Source organism: Ursus americanus, chromosome 1 (genome assembly GCF_024610735.1).
Source record: "Ursus americanus isolate L20-20 chromosome 1, mUrsAme1.1.p, whole genome shotgun sequence".
Classification (NCBI taxonomy): Eukaryota; Metazoa; Chordata; class Mammalia; order Carnivora; family Ursidae; genus Ursus; species Ursus americanus.
The window spans coordinates 58,280,920-58,298,336 of record NC_142127.1 but is presented as its reverse complement, the minus strand read 5'-3'; the positions used below and the strand labels follow the sequence as shown (position 1 = coordinate 58,298,336).

General features: G+C 35.0%; 1 long non-coding RNA gene across 3 annotated transcripts in view; it reads left to right on the top strand.

Annotated features, from left to right (window-relative positions):
• The window catches only part of LOC123798021 (uncharacterized), a 59,889-nt gene that overhangs the window by 38,913 nt on the left and 3,559 nt on the right, over positions 1-17,417 (top strand). For all 3 annotated transcript variants that reach the window (XR_006781157.2, XR_015724309.1, XR_015724308.1), the window contains 5 exons: positions 7,123-7,238; positions 13,102-13,165; positions 13,852-13,923; positions 15,996-16,060; positions 17,247-17,398. This is a non-coding gene — a long non-coding RNA (uncharacterized LOC123798021). The remainder of the gene's footprint in view (positions 1-7,122; positions 7,239-13,101; positions 13,166-13,851; positions 13,924-15,995; positions 16,061-17,246; positions 17,399-17,417) is intronic.

The following is a 17,417-nucleotide window of genomic DNA, read 5'->3' as shown; positions in this document are numbered from 1 at the left end:
CTGAATTTCCTCATCCTTCATTTCTATGCAAAACTGAAAGTATTCCTCTATTTGTGGATGTAGGTTACATTGGATACACATCTAGTAGTTCAAAATATTAAAAGACCTATTATCTGTATCATGTACCGATTAGGTAGAAATGCTGAGTGTTGAAACACATTAAATACTATTGCCTGGAGTAGAAAATAATACTGGACAATTTTCAATCTTATGACTCTTCTTAGTACTTCAGCAGGCATAGGTTTTTCTTTTCTTTTTTCTTTTTTCTTTTTTTTTAGGTTTTTCTTAATTAGAACTTTTGAACTAATGAAAATGTCTTAATTCCAAGTGTAAAACGAATGCCTTCTTACCTGGAATATATACTAAGTCAGTGAAATATATGTTGAATGTCTTATCTAATGATTTAAAGTCTGCTTTCTTATTGCTTGAATTATTTTCCAGAGAGGCTTCCTTGAAGCAGGACAATTTAGAAAATAAATGATGTACCTGGAAATTATCATCATGGTTAATCTTGTTAAAAATATGTTGTTCATTCATGATTTCCACAGAGGCTTTATTGTATTTACCAAGTTACTGGCTCTTACTGTGGTTACCACTGGGAATTCTAATGAAAAATAGATTTTCTCTTCCTATTGAGATCAATACAATCTGAAGTATATTCTTAATTTTCAAATAAGAGTAATAGAATATACCATGAAAACAAACTGGAAGATTGAGGGGTTTTTAAAGTTGAAAGCCACAGATGCTGTTTTGGAATGTCCCCTGAATTTGTATATTCTACCCATAAAAGGCATAAAATTATATCATATTGGTTCTGCAGTATGGATACATTTTTAAGCTTTGCATAATCAGACTTTATAGACTCTGTAGAAAATTTTAAATTTATCTTTTCAGCAGTGATAGAAAAATATAAACTTGAGCATTGTAATTGGTTACCAGCTCTTCTTGGAGCTATTCTCTGTCCATGTACAATTATTTGCAGTAGTTAATAATGGTCCCTGGTGTCACTGAGCTAACCTAAACTTCATCAGCCTGACATACTAAGGAGATGACAGTTAAAGTATTACCTTTGAGAGATTTAATGTGTCACCAAGGCTGATTCTTAGCATCATCTAATAGAAAAGACATGCTCCTAGATCATTCACATGAAACCAAGTCTACATTAGCATAAATTTAGTGGGCTTTCCCCATACAACTTTTAAGTAAAACTCACTATCTCTAAGATTTGTATGGCAGGAAATTTCTGCAATAGCTTCACAAAATGGGAAGTGGACAAAATGTTTGTTTATAGACATAAAAATCCAGGAAATGAAACATAACTAGTTCTTTTATATTAGCTTCTTTTCCCAGTTTGTTAATTACACTGTCTAACCAAAATTGGGTATTTTATTATTATCAGAACTTTCCAGTAGTTTTCTCATAGCCATAGTTCTTTCTGTCTGCCATTTGAGAAAATCTCAAAAACAGCAGTAGGAGGTTTATCAATAAAATATTCTCTTCTTTTCCCTACACTCAAAGCCATTGATAAAATTTGAGCTCTAAGAGAAAAAGATTCTATTTATATGTATGGAAGGAAATCATTAAAAGTCCATTTTTAACAATATTTTCTTCCTGGAGTGTATTTTAAGCTTTTTTTTTTTTTTTTTGGAGGATTTTAACACAATAGTGTTACAAAAAAATAGTGGGCATTTGCAGGAATAAACACAATTTACCACAAAAATATGGGGAAAAATAAAAAGTTATATTTTATTAATTAGAAGGAAAAGTCAATATTAACTATTAACTTCAGTTAGCTGTTATTTCCTAAGAAACTAATTCATGATATGTTATTCAGTATTCTGTTTTAAAATAGAACAGGTTTCAAGTCTTGAAACTGGTCAAAAATGGAAAAAATAAAAGATCATAGCTTAGAATTTCTGTCTCCTCAGCTTCAAATGCATAAGCTTTGGGTGAAACTTTACCCAAATTAATATACCTACTAAAGTTCTCGGTGACTGACTTCAGCCATTTGCAGCATTTGTGGAGTGGGAGAAATGAGAAAAAATTCCTAACATGTTTCCCTCCCACTGTGCTTTCTTCATGCTAAAGGTCACAATTTTGCTTTATGATAGATTGCATTATAGAGTGTTAGAGCTAAAAGAGACTCTTTCAATAATCTAGATTCATGTTCTTGTTTAATACAGAAGAAGAAACTGAGGCCCAGAGAATTTAAATGACTTGCCGAAGGATACAAAACTAAAAATAATGGGATAGGAGCTGGAAAATAGAGAGTGGAAAGTGTTTTCTCTGTTGTTTTTTGTGGCTATTAGTTCAAATAGGTTAGCCTGATAAGAGATTAATTCAGGTAAGCCAGCTAAAAATACTTGTACTTGTTTCTCAATATAACAAGGATAGGGAGGAAAAAAAATCACAGGAATGAAAGCATAGGAATGACAAAGAGAAATGGCCCATAGAACAAGTGAGACACAGCATATGTGCTTTGGTTTTTAAGCCTTAGGCCAAAATCACACTTACGATCTTGGTAACCAAAAAGAATCTTGTTCCTGGAATGCTTGTAGAGACCTGAATTAGTCATAAGCTTCTTAGAAAAGAATTTATCCTTTGTTTGATATTGCAATGATTCTTGATCAGAAAGGCAAGCAAGCCTCTTTTATTGTTAGAGGCCTAGTCATACTCTAGTTGCTGGTGTAACAAATCCCTGGGAAACCTTTGACTAAAGAACCGTGTATTTGAATGATTTTAGGATGGATTAGATGATCTCATGAGGTCTCTCCCTGCTCTATCATTCTTTCTCTATTGGTGCCAGGAAAACAAACCTCATATGCTTGTTTCAAGGAATTTGACTAGCTAACAATGATAGGCTTTCTAAGTATAGACTTATTCAACTGGGAAAATAACTATAGAACGTTTATTTCAGAGTATTGCTAGAATCATTATTCTGAAAGGTTTAAATGAGGAGGACTCAAATTTCCATATCCAGGACAAAACAACTCAAATGAAGTCACTGACTTTGGACCAAATATTTGGACAATTTGATAACTTAAGTGATGAGTCTAGCTTCTGGTTTTCCTTCTACTCAGTTCCTTCCCCCATTCCCGACAGGTGAATCTGTTACTGCCTGTAGCCAAAGGATAAAAATTCCTTTCTAATCTTTCACAGGTAGGAGATGGACCAAAAGTTCTATTTGGTCCTTAATTAAAGTTTTCCATTTTGCTAAAAGATAAGAAAGAAGCACCCTACCTTTATTTCTAAAGTCTCTAGGAACAACTTTAGCTTCATATTATATTAAAATACAACATTCAAAATAATATCTGGCATCTTCTTGACATTCCAGAGGCATACTTGAAATAAATGATGCCAACAGTAGCTAAAAATGGTGAAGGAAATTACAGAAGTATTTGACTATCATCCAAAAGATTCCAACAGAGGAAAATTTCCCTCCACCCCACAAGCATCTTAAGGCTTCGTACCAAAGAATGCTAAAGATTTTAACTGGCTGGCAAAATACATAGCAGGTGGCAAAATATTTTTGACTTGGTAGCTGAACAGTTTCTTTCTTCCTTTTTCTTTCTCTTTCTCTCTCTCTCTCTCGCACACAAACTTGACTATATTATAAGCAAAAATAGTAATTAGAAAAAAATCAGGAATAATTTATATATGATAGAATCCATTCTAGAAAACAGCAAGTTTCTTCAATCTTTCATAGCAAACAGAAACTCTTCCATCCTCAAACATTTGATTCTCTGTTGCCTCCCTGCCCTGTTGAAATACATGAACAACCTTTCATGCGTATTCTTATGAATCAACATGAAATTCGACAACGCTTTCCCTTCCTCATTTCAGATATGACTCATTGCTCTTGGTGTAATCCCCATGGACTAGAGAAGCTCTACTTTAAAGTAAGGAAACAAAAAAAGCACCTTTAATCCAAGCTGGTTTATCCAGAGAACTCTAATAGTTATTATTCACTGACCTCTTAAGTACAGCATTATAAAGCTGACTGTTTGAAGTGTCCTCTCTTCATCTTTCCCAGGGGAAACCGCTGTAGAAAAGCTGGAGAGGTAACCTGACTGATAAGTCTTAGACTTGAAGTTTATCAGCAGTTCTACTAAAACCTCCATTCTCTGTAGGATGCTATTGGATTTTAGCTTTGGGAGCATTTTATTTTACTTCCAAGATTTTGGATCATCTTCCCTCCACATCCTTCTGACTTTGTATACAAAAAGTAATAGATCTGAGCTACTTCTTACAAGTCTTTCTAATTTAAAACTTGGCCCTTTTCTCTGCTGAGGGATAACCATTACCCCACCTCCCTGTCTGTCTCAGAAAGAGCTGCAGAGCACAATTCACTTCAGAAATCTTAAGTCATCTAGAAAACCTGTGGTCTTTCAAGCAATATTCAAATAAGGAAAAAGGAATATGGCTTTCTAAGTAAAATTCTACTTACCCTTACTTGCAAATAGGAAAAAGTAAATAAAAAGCTGAGGCCCCTTTACTTTTCCAAATCTTAGAAACATCTAGTCCCAAGAGAAACTTTCTTGGTTTAGAAGATGAGAAGAGTTGAAGTTAAACAATGATCTTTTTTTCCATTTCTTAAAAAAAAAAAAAAAAAAAAGCCTGCAGAGGCAAATGCTCTGTTGGACAAATTGTTTCAGCAGATGTTCATTGTCCCAGGGAGAAAACAGTCTCTATTTTGCAGCTTAGCACTTGCAAATTTAGAAACTTAAATATTTTTAACTTGAAATGGTCCATGTGGTATGAGTGAGATGTAAATATTACAATCATTTATATGAATTAAGTGGTTACTTTCTAACATGAACGTCTACAGAATGCTGAGGACTGTTGTTAGGTGATATGGTGATGCAACAATTATCGCCCATCTGTGCTTTCCAAGCTTCTCTAAGTTGTTATTCCCATTTACAGTGCACCCTGGAAGAATATTAATATTTATGTAACATTTATAGAGTACTTATGATGTACCAGGCACTCATAATTATCCTATGGGGTCAAATACTATCAGTGTGCCTATTTTAAAAAGTGTAAACTAAAGTTCACAAAGGTTAGGTAACTTAGCTAAGTCATAAGAAGTGGTGGCACTCACGTGCAAATGTAGGCAGTTTGACTCTGGGACAGGAGTCATCAAACCTTTTCTCTAAAGGGCCAGGTAATAAATAAATATTTTAGGCTTTACAAGCCATAAAGGTCATTACAACAATTCAACTCTGTCTTTGCAGAACAAAAGCAGCCTAAGACAGTATTTAATGAGTGAGCGTGGTTTGTTCCCCCCCCCAAATTTTATTTATGGTCACTGAAATTTGAATTTCATATAATTTTCATATGTCACAAAGTATTATCCTTCTTTTGATTTTTATCAACTGTTTAAAAATGTTAAAACAGGGGCACCTGGGTGGCTCAGTTGTTAAGTGTCTGCCTTCAGCCCAGGGCATGATCCCAGGACCCGCACTGGGCTCCCTGCTCCGCTGGGAGCCTGCTTCTTCCTCTCCCATTCCCCCTGCTTGTGTTCTCTCTCTGGCTGGCTGTCTCTCTCTCTGTCAAATAAATAAATAAAATCTTTTTTTAAAAAAATGTTAAAACAGTTCTTACCCCATGAGCTGTACAAAAACACATAGCAGGCTGGATTTGGCCCACAGATTAGTTTGTTAACCCCTGCTCAAGGTTTTTACTGATTATACTATTTTTTTAATAGTGTCTTTTTATAATTTTTTTAACAGCTAATGGAACTGCATTTACATTCTAGCATTATCAAATTATGGCAGACTTTTATCATATAAAATTATTTCTTGGGAAATAAGGGTTTTTTGTATTATATATATATTTATATTTTACATTATATAGATATATAAAGTTGAATCATATGAAACTTGCCAATATTTAACTGTTTGACCTATAAAAGTAGCAATTTCATATGTATCAACATAACATTTATAACTGTCTATTGCTATCAGAGGTAACACTTATTTTTATGAGCATTATGAAAGCATAGACTAGTGACTACGGGAATATTGTATAAATAAGCATCAAATCAGGTAGCACACTAGACAATCTTTAAAGTTCCTTTAGAATCCTTTCTATGAAATGAATTAGGATAGTCTAAGACTGAAGTGATAAAGAAAGGGGAATGCTTACTGTTATGTAATTGCTCTGTGACAAGTACTAAACTGTGTTATCTCATTTGGTTTCCATAATGACACTGTGAGAGCAGTGTTTTTACTCAATTCACAGTTGAGGCAATCTAGGTTCTTGGAGACTAAGTAACTTCCCTGCGTCAGACCACTGATAGATGGCAAAGCCTGTCCTTGAACAAAGAAAAAAAGACTCCTCTTTGTTTTGCTCACACAACAAAGGCAATTTCACTGCCATCTGTCAGTACCACTAAGACTTTTAAGATAAGATTCAGTTTTTTCCTCAAATTCAATGCTAGAAAACTAGTTATAAGCCATAGTATTAGAATTTCTCTCATTTTTCAGTAAACTCCAGAAAATACACTTACATAATTTAAAAACACTTTTCGTAGCCACATCTATATCATTTCTTCAGAATTTCTTACACAAATAACTCCTTAGTTGGGTGAGATCTCAATTTATATTTAAATGAAAGAGAAGAAGAAGGAGAAATCACAGCTTTTGATAAACATAATTTTTTAAAGATTTATTTATTTGAGAAAGAGAGGAAGAGAGAGCATAAGCAGGGGAGGGGCAGAAGGAGAGAGAGCGAATCCTCAAGCAGACTTCCCTCTGAGCTCTGGGGGGACCTGAGGACCCCAGAATCATTACCTGAGCCAAAATCAAGAGTCAGACACTTAAAGGACTGAGCCACCCAGGCACCCCAGTAAACCTCTTAATAAGTTAAATGATTACTTAAAAACTGATAGGTTTACAAAGTCTGAGAATTTTAGAGCATCAAATCCTTTTTTTCACATTTTCACATATTAGTATAACATTTTAAGCCCTGCATATCCTAAGAAAATGATTTTCACATACTAAGAAAACAAGCATTAGGGAGGGAAAGAAACTATAAAGTAAAATCAAAAGAAATATTGAGATAAGACTATTAACATTGTGTTGCATTGCTTCATTTATGCTTCTCATTGCCTATCTAAAGAAGAAACCAAGAATCTCATCAATGACCACTGAGGAATAAACTATAAAACAGCTAAGGAATTCCAAAGGATTCACCAGAAGAAAAGAATTATTCCAAGTCACACTTATACTGGAAAGGTACATTACTGTTCTTTTTCTTTTCTCCTGTTTTTCTTTCCTTTCCTTTTCTTTCTTTTCCTTTCCTTTCCTTTCACCATTTTTGTTGGCGCAGCGAATAAAATAAACTTAAAGCATGACTGGCCTCTTTCCTCTCACAATTTTCCATCTTTATTTTTATGTCTTTTTTTCCCCTAAATGCCAGATTGACTATTCTCTTAACATTATTTCAACTCATCAAATATTCTATTTTCCTTCATTCAAAATTTACTTCAAAGTCACTGTTCTCTGGAATGTACACCAAGCAAGTTAAAAATAGAGACACTTGCCAGAAAGTGAAGTTTAGAAATTAATGAAATGGTTCTTCATAGTTTCCAAGAAACAGAGGGTTTACATGCAAAAAAAAAAAAAAGTATGAACAAGCTCTTGCAACCATTTATAAGGCACCAAATTCTGCTGCTGTTGTTTTGTTTTTTAACATAGAATAGACCAAGATCGAAGATGGTTGAAGGAAAAGAGCATTTGAGATCTTCTGATCCAGTGTAACATAGTCACTATAAAAGTAGGGTTGGTATTTTATTCACTACTGAATTTCCAACATAAAACTGTTTCTGGAACATGATAGGTGCTCAATAAATATCTATAGATTAAATGGATGTTTGTTGAAGAGTGACTTTGGACATAAAATCAGGAACACAGCAATTAAACGGAAGATATTATTGTCTTGCCTTAATTAATCCTTCCTTATCCCTGAGTAGAAGCAATGAGGGAAATATTCCACAAGTCATAAAAACATAGCACTGTTTAGTAATGTGGATAGAACATAGGCTTAAAGATAATGTGACCATTGTCATTTTGGTACCAGTAATAATGAAGGAAAAGGAAAGTGGACAATCCAGTCAGATCATGATTTCTAGGCTTTACACTGGCAGAGTTCAGAAAGTTCAATTAAAAATTAGGTGTCATCCTGTAGGCCAATATGATAAATAAAAAGAATGAAGAAGGCACATGGGATTTCAGATTGTTCTGAAAACAAAAATTCTAACCCGTGATCATGCATTTAGCCACGATAAGTCAGACGAGATCTGTAAAGCAGGGTTTCTCAGTCTCAGCATTACTGACATTTGGAATGCCATACTTCTTTGTTGTAGGGAGAGTCCTGTGCTTTGTAGGGTGTTCAGCAGCATCCTTGTCCTCTATCCACCAGATGCTGAGTACCTCACCCCCTTTGTTGCAGTGACCAAAAAATATCTTCAGACATTGCCAAATTGAGAACTGCTCAAAAGGAAGGAAAAGAGAGGCAGCATTCTCAGGTTTTAGAAATATTTCTAACAAAAAAAGGAACTTCTAAGAGTTGTTTAAAATCATACTACAGTTGAAGGGTTAAAAAATCTCAATTTTAACAAAAACTAAGGACAAAAGAGTACCTTATCTGAGCAAGGTAAAGTTTAGTGCTGATTATATATGAACACTAGGACAATTAAAATTACTAAAATATTTTGAATGTGTCTTCTCCATTTTGAAAACAATTTTCTAATATTATAAAGAGACCATTTTTAGGTAAGAAGAGAATATACTCCTTATACTTTATATATTATTACTTTACATATTATTCTGAATTCCTAAAGTTAAGCAAATTTCGTATCAAAGGTGTTTGGGGAAATTAGTAATCAAAAGCACAATGTGTTTAGGAATTCTTGAAATCATGTTTAACAGTAGTATTATAAAATAAATAATCCCAGTTTTCAAAAAATTTTTAAAAAGTGTTAAAAAAATTGATAAGCTGATTAATAAAATCCCTGAAATATTTCTAGAACATGAAAGAAATGCTAAGTGCCTGCAGTAGAAGAAATGACTGCCAAAAACCTTCTTGAGTTCACTATAAATGAGATATGTCAAATTAATCTCATACTTGGCTAGGTTTCTTGAATTGTACATCAGGGTAACTAGAAATACAGTGTATCTTGACTGTTATGAAGTGTTTGTCAAATAGTCAGGCTGTTTATATTCTTGTGGACAAACTGGAAGAGCATGGCTGGTTGCTAATATGGTTTATTTCCCCTACACCATCAGCTAGCCATTCTCCCCACCTTCACACCTTCACCCAATACTTCTGGGAATCTCTAGGAGTCCACAAAATAAAGTTTCAAAGCCATTAGATTCACTAATAAATAAATGACCTTAAATGCCTATCATTTTGTGGTATTTCAGTTACTGTGATCTACAAACTACCATTGAATTCAGTGTCTTCTCAATTTAAGGTCGAACAAAATTTTATAGACTGATTTCCATCCCAACATAGATGAACATTTTTTTTTTTGCAAAACTCTTAATCCACAGAGAAGTAAATCAACATCAGTTAATATTTGCTTAATTTAAAAAATACCATTCAGAAATAAAGTCAAGATTTTTTGTTATACTGTTAAATGTTTTCTTTACAGTTACTTTATTAATATCACAATCACTCTGTTATACTGACAAATGGTGTGCTAGATGTGAGACGAAATCTGCCTATAAGATACTGTATCAGTCTGACTTTTGCTCCACTCCACCCATCCCACATACTCACCTGTCACCTTGCTTCAGTAATTGCAAAAAAAGACTGAGCAAAAACTTTACCAGTACAGATTTTTTAAGCAACATGGTACCAATAATATCAAAAGTATATTTTCAGGGCACAGAGCACTATCTGACAAGGCAAAGAAAGGAATGTAAACTAGAACGGAACTGTTTAATTACGTCTTACCTGAAAACAAAAGCAATTCCAACAAAAAATGGTAATAAATCACACCAAATATACATAACTTCAAACTATGCATTTATTTAAAGGGCTGCTTTAATTTCACTACTATATAAATTAAAAAATAGAGTGTAATGAAAATTGTGATAGCTGATAATTCTGTGACTCTTTATTTTAGTTAATTAAAATATGTATAGGAATTCAAGAAAGGAGACTCCATTTCGGCAAGTTAAAAATAAGTGGATGGATTGCATGTCATATTTAATGATCACTTCATCGACATTATTCCACATAATAATTTCATTGCCAGAGTATTGGTTCACTTGTGGAAAACCCAAATCATATTATCAGGTAAAGGCATGCTACAAGGATTTCTTTCCAGCATCAACTAGGGTTCATATTACACAGGTCACATTTATACTCAGGTGTCTTCAAACTCTGAACAAATGGAAACTTACTTAATGAGACAACAAATATTTGACCTGACTTGTATCCATTTTGATGATCTTCCTTTTAAAGGAAATATATTCTCAGGAAACACAGAACCATGGGAGAGATGAAAGAAAGGATTAATAACAGCACTCAACTTTGCAAATTTGCCGATCAACCTGTTTCCAACATATAGTCCATATGAACTCTGAAGTTTTAAGTGTAAATTCATGGGATTACAGAGTTCAACCTAATCTATGAAAGTGTGAATTCCTCAAGAATGGGAGGATGATTTGACCCAAGAAACTTGACTCCCAGAGTCCTTTTCCAGCACTTGTCCCACATTATTACCCACGTGAGCACTATATTGGTGAGCCTGGGAGCAAGTGACTTTGAATCAAGAAATGTGATTTTCCTTCCTGAGGAAGAAGGGTGACTTTTTTGTTTGTATCAAACCTATTAGTAGTAGTATTAAGTATAAGGAATCCGATTTTATCTTCATCTTTAAGACAAAATTATGAAGAAAATAGGCAACAGAAAAGGGATAATGAAAATATATGTGGTTTTAAGAGACAAGTAAGCAAGTTATAAATAAAATCAACAAGGCTTTCTTTTAAGTTAGCAAGTATAAAGCCCATTTCTCAGTTGGAACAAGTCAAACAAGATTTGGAATCTTTTCTCCAAACAGAAATAATGATATTCGCTACCATAGCAATGATTTTATTACTTCAACCCTAAACACACTCACAACTTCTTGGTTTACATGAATTTACTACTCTGAAATCAAGAAGAAACCAACTCAAGAGCCAGTCTTACAGCTGTCTGTTATTATCTCTACCTTTCTCTTCTCAGAAACTTCAGCTGGAAGAAAATCAACTTCGCATGATTTTACATGAAAGTATCCCAAGTATCAAAAATCATCATTTTAGATCCACTCATTCACTCAACATAAAAGCATTTAAATGATTTAGGAAAAGTGAAGCATTAGGAATAAGGTAGAACTTTCAAATCCAAATCTTACCTGTTCAATTGAAACGGAACAACACCCCTGAAAGCCTTCTTGATTTGTGCTCCGCTCCTCAAGGGACAACTAAATCACGGCAGCCTATATTCTTAAACCCTCAAAGAAAAATCAGGAAGCTTGATCTGTGCACATAATGGCCTTCATAATGTAAGAAAGCACCGTTTCTTGGCAACTAGAAAACAATCCTTTTCAATTAACTCACAGCAATTGGCCCACATTTGTTGTTAAACACAGAGTAAAGAAAATGTTTTAAGAACTCAAAAGAACTTGGTAATAGCTCACCAAGGAAGTCAGATCAGTTTGTTCATTTTGAAAAGCATTTTTAATTAATTGCCCATTCTAACTGCCTAACCCTTTCCTAAGACCTTTTATTGACATACCTGTCTCACTTCCTTGTTGCATATTATCTACTTAAAACCCCAATCCTGAATAGTTGCATCTGCTGTTGCAGAAACACAATGAAAACTGGAAAGATAGTTCTAGCAAAGTGGTGGCATGTAATATTATCCTGCTCTTGTTCATTTTGTATACCATGTTTTCTTTCTAAAATGCCGGCTTCAGTGTAGCCCCAATGCTCATTAGGGTACATAATTCAAAGCAGTTGTATGTTATATTCTCCTAGCTGTTAAAGACCACCTCCAGCAGGCATAAATTTTAAGTGATATATAAGAAGTGCAGCTGGGGTAGATTGATTTTGTGCTACAGTAACTGTTTTGAAGGGGCTCATATATACTTATGAGAATTTGGAGAATCTTCTTAGGGCCCTGTGCATTCTTACATACGTATTGGAAATTTCGTGTATCAGAAGGAATCCATATATGGGACCCCTATGTAAGAATGTCTGTTCAAAAAAGCAAGTGGTTGGGTGCTTAAGTGGCTCAGTTGATTAAATGTCCAACTCTTGATTTCCACTCAGGTTATGATCTCAGGATTTTGAGATTGAGCCCCGTGTTGGGCTCTGCACTAGGCATGGAGTGTGCTTAAGATTGTTTCTCTCCCTTGCCCTCTGCCACTCCCTTCCTAAAAAAAAAAAAAAAAAAAAAAGGCAAGTGGTGAGGAAAATACAAGTTACACACAGATAATTTTTGCTGTTAAACTTTGCCATTACAAACAGCAAAGGTTTAACTATCTGTATGATTATATTTCCCAAATGAGAAGATAGCTAAGGATGGGTAATTTCCACATCCAACCAAAGCCAAATTGCTTGAATTTTGTCTTTATCCCCCCTTCACTTTGCCAGGATTGACCAAGAGTATATATCATAGTGTTTAACTACAACAGCTCTTTTATTTTCTTTTTTCTCCTTTTATCATCCAAATCTCTCTAAAATGTGTCTATCTCGTCTTGCTATCATTAACAGGCAATTCTTTTTAGGTATTATTTTTGAACTATATCCTTTTGGAGGCATTATCTTTGCATAAAGCACTTTGTTGGTGGGAATTTGAGGGAGTGTTGTATACTGTTGAAGGTGATGTATTCAGGCAGACCTCCTGCCACCTTCAGATCATACTCCTGACAGCTCTGTACACTTTCCATGGATAGAATGGGCTGGGATAATTTTACAAGGGGTTCTTCAGCTTTAGTAGTAACTGTTCCCCTTGCTAGCTCTATGACCTTAGGCAGATTTGTTAAACATTTTGTGTCTCAGTTCTCTCATCTGTCAAATGAATTTAATAGCATTTACATTGTAGGATTGTTGTGAGAATTGACCAAGATTACAGATGTAAAGGTTCTTGAAACAGTGGCCAGGAGATGGTAAGTGCTCCAAGGTTGGTTATGTTATTAACATCCTTGTTGTTGTTATTAGTATTCCTGAGCTAAATGATTTCCAGGGTCCTTTTCAGTGTTAGGATTTCAAAAATCCTACGTCATTCTTATGTAAAAATTTGAAGTAATGTAAAAAAAAGTTTCTTGAGGCATTTAATATAAAACTATTTTTTTCCTTTTTAATAGATTAATCCTCATTTACTATCTAATATGTCTAATATTTAGAACTGTTGTATGCCTTTTCACTAATACACACATTTATTTAAAAAGTGGGATGTTTCTTTATCTGTATGAAAAATGCACTTATATTAAATACATTGACTTAGTTTAACCAAAGGCATAAACAGAAATTCTGCAAGAATTTTTCAAGATATTTTATTACATGCAATACAGTTATTAAAAGATTCACAAGCCTTTCTTCTTATATTCCTAAAATGTATGGACCATTTGCTTCAGTGTTTGGCATTCCTTTGGATGTATTTTTAACCAGCAGCTTCAAATACTAATATTTGAGAGGAAGTGTATGCTTTTAAGTATTTGCTGGAAACACAGTCCTGCCAGAGTGGGCCATAAAGACTCCACCTGATCCTCTCCAGTTTGAAAGGCAACTTTAACCTGCAGTAAATCCATTATGCAGCTCCCTCAATCAAAATACTGTGCCCTCTCTCTGTTAGGAAAAAATGCAAAATTCGTTAAGAGGCCAAATGAACCAGTCTTCCTCAGAGGGATTGGGTTCAGCTACGCAGGTAGGTATTTACTATTATCTGCTCTGTACATGACAGTGCATCCCTTGTTTTTTATTTCTGACAGTCTTGTTTGCCTCAGTATCTTGAAATAGCAAATTTTGGCGCAGGGGAAATTAACCTGTGAAATCTGCAAACAAAAACAAAACAAAAAAACCTAAAAGGACAATATTTGTTTAAAAGTGCTGAACTCTGGAGATTGTAACAGAAATACTCTATAAAATATCAATCTGGTGTCTGTCTTCACAGAAGATTATGTGTAATATGAAAGCAGTGCTGTATACTCTAGTGGAAATGTGAATTCCTCATCACAAATTCTATGATGGTGTAAGTCACAGAGTAAATTTCCTTCCGGAACTCTGAAAAAGTCCTCAAAGTTCAGTGCTACCAGCTTGAACAGCACAAAAACATAGCATGATATATAGAATTTATTAATAACTTTTGGGTACCCCTATTTCTTTTTTTTTTTTAAGATTTTATTTATTTATTCGACAGAGATAGAGACAGCCAGCGAGAGAGGGAACACAAGCAGGGGGAGTGGGAGAGGAAGAAGCAGGCTCATAGCGGAGGAGCCTGATGTGGGGCTCGATCCCATAACGCCGGGATCACGCCCTGAGCCGAAGGCAGACGCTTAACCACTGTGCCACCCAGGCGCCCCTGGGTATCCCTATTTCTAATTCAAGTACAATGTTGAAAAGTGATTTATGTGAGAAACATTAGCATTTAAATAAAAAAGTTAACACTGTTCCACAAAAATACGTAGAAGTCATAGATTATCCTTCCACAACTTACCAATTTGCAAACAAGACATCAAGTCTCATGTGACACAAATTGTCGAGGACTGTGCAAAACAATTCTTATGGACAGAGTTTAATGATAAAATACTTGAAAAATAAAATATTTTATAAGCATTGACTAAAAATAGGAATAAAATTTCAGCAGATTACAGTCAGTCATAATATAATAGAACCAAACCAAATATTTCAGAGTTCTCATTTTCGGAGCAAGGAAAAAAATCGGGTATTAAGAAATTACTTGGGTGCCTATCAGAAGAGTGCTGTTTCTATAATCTGGACTTCTAAAGTGCAAGCCTCACAGTAAGAAACAACTGATCTTGAGAAACTTATTAAACATGTAGATTCTTTGGCCCCAAAGCCAGAGATACTCAGAGATACTGATTGAATGTCTTCAGTAAGGCCAAAGAATCTGTATTTTAGGAAGTGTGTCCCCCACATCCCTCCTCCTTCTCCCCACACTGAAGCTGGTATGCTTAAGGCCATTGTTGAGAACTACCCATCCAGAGAAACACAGGTTGGCTGGGTCTCTGCTTCTCTGACAGAGGGAACATTTGGATAACTGCAAGAGGAGGAAAGTGGCCCACAGGAAGAAATGTGATTGGTCATGAGGAATAGTAGAGAGAGCTCAGCTTCCTGGGGCCAGAGAAAAGGGTGGAAAAGGATACTGAATGAATCTTGAGAGACAAAGAGAAGATGTGGATATACCTTTAATGGTGTCCTATTTCATACTTGTAATGCCATTTAATGTAATGGCATAAAAGCCAGCATCCTTAAAATAGGCTATCAGACTGGCCCCTCCTATGTCTCATTTCTTACTATTCCCTTAAGCTGACTCCACTTGGCCTGCTAACTATTCCTTAAAACACAGTGTCTTCCTCTACTTCCTTCACATGTTCCCTTGAATGTCATCTTCTCAATAGTCCTTCTCTGACCATACTACCTAAAATCATACTCACTGCCCAACCTCTCTGACACTCCCTTTTCTCTTCCTGACTTAATTTTCCTTTTATTGTTTGTTACTGTGTTCATATTGTTCATTTCCTGTCTCCCCCCACCCCCCACTAGACTGTACGCTCTATGATGGCAGGGATTTTGACCTGTTTTGTGTACTGGTATATGCCCAGCATCTAGAATAGTACCTGGAAGATTATAAGTACTACTACACAGGATTAAAGAGGTTCCCTATTAAAAGGAAAAGGATTTTATTCAGCGCTAGAAGTAGAGAAAACGTTTATTTAAAATATTTGATTTTTAAAAAATTCCTCTGTGTTCTTCTAGGAAAAAGAAAAAAATAAGAAAGAACTGAAGTATGGGAATCTTTTCAAATGTTTCACTGCTTGAAGGTATATTTGTTTTCCATTCTTTCACAAAAATAGGCATGGGTAGTTACTGTTTAACTCTATCGAAAGCTAATAATTGTGTCACTTTGGCCTTGGGGAAATGAAAAACAGGAAACACTTTATTGAGGTGCATAGATTCATAAGTAATATTTTAAAAGGTTATCTGAAGGTGGTTTTTGAACAACTGTGTTAAGGTAAAATAAAAATATATATTTTTGAAAAAGCATTAACATACACAGCTAAACCTGAATATTATTTTTTGAAAAAACCACTACAGAAATAAGCTTAAGCAATGGAAATTATTATTCTAATTAATAATGACAAGATTACTGCACTTTCTTGCAGAATGTGTTTCTTCCAAATGATCTGACATGTAAAGATTGAGAGTAGGAATGACTTCACCGGTTCATCTGAAAAGGGAGAAAAGGCCTTGTCCACCTAAAATCTTTTCTTCACTCCTTCCCTAACTCTCATTCCTTAGAAAGTCCACTTTTATTTGTATATCACACTGGACTCTCCTCCCATTAATAACATGAAAATACCTCTCAGTTGTTTGCAGTGACAGTGTAATGGCCTGGTGGCTTTTCAACTGCTTTACCTAGTGGACAGATGAGTCCTGTTCAAAGGACAGACATCTGACATTGGATACATGGAAGTGCCAGGCCAGGTGCAAAAATATGGTTGAAATGGAAATATAAGGGAAAACAGGAAGTGGGAAATGTTTTTGACTTTCTGCTTTATCATATGTACAGAAGACTAGTACTCTCAAAGTAACATAAATCTCCATATGTTTCCTGACATTTTATTCTGGTCCCATTCCCATATCTTCAGTATTCAAAATCTCTTCATCAGGTAAATAACAAATAACCATCACAGCCATACTGTATCTCCAACAGTGTTCTCTATATGCCCCTTTCAAAATAGTCTCTCCATCTCTCTCTCTCCTTTCCCTCTCTCTTTCTTTCCCCCATTACTCTCCGCTTCCTTCCCTGTTTTCACACACACACACACACACACACACACACACACACACACACACTACCTGTTGAAAGTGTGTGTTTACTCTGATCTGACTTGTTAACTGTGCAGCTACTCTGTGCTAAGAACTGGTGAGTAAATTACATATGTTATCTCTTTTAACCATTAAACCAACCCTAGAAGGTGAATACTTTTATCTTCAATGTTACAGATATGAAAAATGAGCCACAGAGAGGGTAAGTAAATTTCCCAGGCACATTTATTAGTCAGAGAAGCTAAAACCAGAGCTGACTGACACCAAAATCTACGCATTTAACCAACACGTTCTATGGCCTCTCCTCAGCCTCCTGCTATGTCCAACAAGTGAGTGTACTTGAAAAGC